Below are 5,066 nucleotides of genomic sequence, written 5' to 3'. Positions count from 1 at the left end.
TTTCAGCCCTAAGTTTGATTATTTCCTGCCTTCTACTCCTCTTAGGTGAATTTGCTTCCTTTAGTTCTAGGGTTTCTAGTTGTTCTGTCAGGTTACTAGAATGTGCTCTCTCTAGTTTCTTTTTGGAGGTACCCAGGGCTATGAATTTTCCTCTTAAGACAAGGCAGAAGTTTCTTAAAGTAAGCTGGCCTATTAGACTATCCAAATTGGCAAGCTCTGGGTTTAAGTGAGAGGCCCTGCTTCAAAGAATACAATGTAAGAGCAATTTAATATTATTCCCGGTATCAATTGGTGACCTCCATATACATGCTTAAAACATGTTCATGTGAACACACAAAGCACAACATATATGTACCTTGTGCACATAAAAAGAAAAAATACATATGTATATACACATGCTCTAAGCTGTACTGGGTACTCCAAACACAGTGAAACAAAAATCCTAGTGCATATGTTGGGCCCTAGAAGGAACAAGGCTTGATAGTTGATTAGCTTTAATGACCTGTGAAGAGAAGATAACTTTGGATTCTCGTCACGTCTTTACTCTCTGTATTAATCTACTTACATTATTCTGTTACTTTGTGTATGTACTAAACCTATTTTTATTTCAAGTCTACCTTGTGATAACATTAAACAAGATTCATATGCTCTTATAATATTTGCTAGATATGTTTACTAACGTAGGAATCTGATTTTTATCACCTCAGCAAGTTGACCCAGGTGTGATGGTACACATCTCCACACCATAAAGGGGAAGGATGGGAGAATTATAGCTCAAGCCCAGGATCGACTACATAGTAAGTTCTGGTCTACCTTAGCCTACACAGTGAGACCTTGTCTAAAAGTACAGTAAAGTGTTGGCTTGTAAGATTATTCATTGAGACAGAGCCTGCCTAGCATGTGTGAGACCTTAGCCTTGGCCCTACACCTAAGAACAAAGGTCCAGTTTTAAGTACTTGGTTATGATATACAATATTGTCATCATGATTGTATCATAGAAGTCAAATCTCACCCCTCTCCACGATCTCAGGTTCTAAAATCTAAGATCTTACCAGCAAGGAAACAGAAGGAAGACAAAATATCAGTGAGCAAGGCACAATATCAATTATCTGCTTTATTAATGCACAAGGTAGGCAAAGGGGTGCAATGCCCATCTTCATAGACTGTACTAGGCTTTGGAGAAAAGGAAGAGCAATAGCTACACGTTTAGAAAAATGTACACTGAATGTGGGGATGCTTGGTAGATACCTTTGTTTGAGTATATTGGTTTATTTCCACAAACGCAAGACTTCATGTATAAGGACAACTTTTAAAAAGCCACAAAGTTGCCTGAGAGTGCTTATGCCATCTGTTGTTATCTTTAGTTGACACATCTAGCATTTCATTAGATCAATTGTTGGGATAAAGTTAAGAGGGATGTGTTAGCATCTTTAAGCTGAGGGGCACCAGCTTGATGGTTGCTTATGTCTGTGGATAAGGGAAGCAGTATTATTCACCAATCAGCATTAAAAAGAACAATAGTCAATGGAAAGCTAGGTGAGAGAGTTTCAGAATGAATTGGCTTTAAACTACAGTGTAAGCAGATTCGTAGAGCACCAACTGCTTTTAACCTGAACAAGTAGGCAAACGTTACCAAGGGGAGAATAATGCTGGTTTAGAAGTCTAATTTATGCTGATGTTAGACTTCATGAAGATACTAGTCATGTGAATGGTTTTGCTGCTAAGAGATTACTCTTTTCCTTGACATTTTATAGTTCCAAATGATCCCTTTCCTTTGCCTTGTCCTCTTTACTACTGAGGCCCAGGGGACCCTTGATGTAATCATTAGGAAAGAACAGGGAGAAATGACTAGAGAGGAAAAGCCAACCCAGGACTTGCACATGGAAACAGTAGAGAGAAAATGTCCTCTCCTAGTGCAATACAATACATACTTCTCATGTATGAAATATCCCAAATTGTCATAGGATGTTTCTTAGTATTATGCCTTTTAAACAGATGACTAAATAAAATTTTAAACAAAACTGACAGATGAAAATCATGTCATAATCAAAATTGTAAAGACAAGTTTAATTTTATTGTAGAAGAGGTTCAGTATCTTTCTAAGTTATTGTGATGGTTTGTATATGCTCAGCCTAGGGAGTGGCACTATTAGAAAGTACTGCCCTGTTGGAGTAGGTGTGGCCCTGTTGGAGTAGGTGTGTCACTGTGGGTGTGGGCTTTAAGAGCTTCATCTTAGCTGCCCACAAGTCAATATTCTGCTAGCAGCCTTCAGATGAAGATGTAGAACTGATCTCAGCTCCTCCTTCACTGTGCCTGCCTAGATGCTGCCATGTTCCCGCCTTGATGATAATGGACTCTGAACTCATAAACCAGCCCCAATTAAATGTTGTCCTTTACAAGACTTGCCTTGGTCATGGTGTCTGTACATAGCAGTAAAACCCGAAGACAGTTACCTTTTCTGTTGCTGCGATAAAATGGCATGACCAAAGGGAACTTAGGGAAGAGAGAATATATTCTGGTTTAAGGTTGGGGAGTGTGGATAACAAGGGGTGGGCATAGCAGCAGGACCAGGAGCTAAGGGCTCACATCTTGAGCAAAGATGTGGGAACTGGGAATGAGAAGCTGTGGTGTAACCTACAAGTGGTGTGAGGCTTTTCATCTCAAAGCCAGCCCCCAAGGCTGCATCAACTAAACCTCCCCAAACACCACCATGCACTGGAAACCAAATACCCAAGACTATGGGGGACATTTCCTATTCAAACCACTACAGTCTTTGTATATTTCCTTTTTCAAAAACCAATCAGGAACTATTGTAATAAAAATACCTTATTTCTCAGCTTCCTCCTATTTCCATGTTTTAAACCACCTCTGAGACCCATCAACATTAATATTAGGCCAAAAGTAGCTATAAGAATGATGAATTTTCCCTGTGAAATATTGAATTATTCTCTTTAACTTGCAGTATAACCTTTATAGAGATGTATAGACTGAGATTTAGGAAGGTATGGCAAAGACTAAGTCCCTACTTGACTTCTACTTATTGTAAGCACTATTCTTTCTGTGGACCCAGCTTCCAAATCATCAGAATGAAACAACAACAACAACAACAACAATAGCAACAACACCAGTGGCAAAGATGACATATGAGACTACAGGTAGAAAGGACTAAAAAATCAGCCCTGAGATGACATAGCTTGAAGCAGTTTTACTTAGTTATTCCACAAGTTTTAATGAGGGTGTTCTTGAATCTAAAGCATTGTGGCAGATGCTGGGTATCAGATGGTGAGAGAAACAGTTGGTCAGGCCCTCTTGTGGATCTTACATTCTCATGAAGAGATAAAGACAGTCAAAAAAAAAAAAAAAAAAAAAGGACAGGGCTGTAAATAAAAATTCTAATATATGACACAAAGGCAGAACCCAAGTAATATACAACATCAATATGAGTAAGTGTATATATAATTTTAGACAGTGTTGTCAAAAAAACCTGCTTGGTGATACTATTTAAGCTGAAACCTGAAGAAGGAGAGAAGACCTGGCCTGTGAAACGCAGGGGAGGAACTTCATGACTGACATGAAGACCGACCCTGTGAAGCTGGAGAAAAGGAACTTACTGAGCATGCCTCGAGATTTGAAAGAAGCCAAACTAAGTCTGTCCACTCACAGAGCGTTCATGAAACCATTTCAGGTTCAGGGTGGTTGACACCTGGCTGACCAAAAGGAGCTGCCAAGCTCCCAGCCCTTCTCCCTCTCTGTGCCCTTTGTGTTCTTTATTATGCTACCACGAACAGTTATTTCGATTACTTATTAGTTGGATGTATTTGAAGAATTAAAAAAAACAAAAACAAAAAACGTTACTAGCAGGAGAGGGGACCTATGGAGATGGCTTAGAAGGAAAGCGTCTTCCACACAAGTGCGAGAACCTGAGTCAGGTCTCCAGAACCCACATAAGATCTGGGCACTGTGCCTCTCCTTTGTAAGCCTGGCAGTGGAAAGGGTTGCATGTGGTAGAGACAGACCTGAGAGCTGGAGCTCCCGGGTTGATTCAGGGAGAGACCTTGACTCAGAAAATAAGCTGGAAAGCAATTGAGGAAGACTCCCAACCTCGACCTCTGGCCTCTTCACATACATGCATATGTGCATACACATACACAACATGCATGCAACCCCCTCCATCACACACACACACACACACACACACACACACACACACACACACACACACACTCACGAGTTCTAAATCTATTGGTTAAGGTCCTCCGGAGGAAACAGAATTCACTTTGTGTTTTAAGTAAGAATATTCTAAGACTCATCTCCCGAGGTTTACATACTATTAGGAAACTAAAAGTCTCAAAAAATCAGGAAACCCATCAACAACCCTCAGCATTCAGCAATAAAGTCAGTGACTATAATTTGTTCAAAAGATACTGCAAAGCTCAAGAAACTTGGAGAGGCTCCCACCAACACCCTCTGAAGCACTGATGAGGCGCACCCTGTGAAACTCAGGCTTCTCTTTGCAGTGATGTCCTGGAGAATACTGATCTTTTTTCCTGGCTTACAGAGTTGCATGTTCTTGCTAGGAGGCCCCAACTGTTTTGCAAAGAGTTTTAAAATGGCCAGTGCTGCTGACTATGTGATAATAGCCCCTGGTTGACAATAGGTAATCCATTGCAAGTAGTGGGAAACAGACAAAACAAAACTAAAATCCCACCTCATCCCCTGTCGTTCCTTAGGTATCTGACATTTGGTAACAGAAAGATGGCATTGTGCATTGGATGGTGCCTCGGATCATCTATCATGGAGTGTAGAACCACAAACCACAGGGGGCTTTGAGTTCTCAGTAGGTTCACTGTTTTATTAAGCAAGCTGCCTCAAAGGGCAGGCATGTATTACCATCCGTGACTCCTACTGATGTGAAGCTCAGTCTCTTGGTTGCTTTGTTGTGAAATGAGAACTTTAATAAAATAAAAAAAGAACCTATAGACCATATTGCCATATTGTCACTTTCAGATACATATCCTCTCTCTCTCTCTCTCTCTCTCTCTCTCTCTCTCTCTCTCTCTCTCTCT

The sequence above is a fragment of the Mus pahari genome, chromosome 1 (genome assembly GCF_900095145.1).
Source record: "Mus pahari chromosome 1, PAHARI_EIJ_v1.1, whole genome shotgun sequence".
Classification (NCBI taxonomy): Eukaryota; Metazoa; Chordata; class Mammalia; order Rodentia; family Muridae; genus Mus; species Mus pahari.
Note: the sequence above shows the minus strand (reverse complement) of the source record.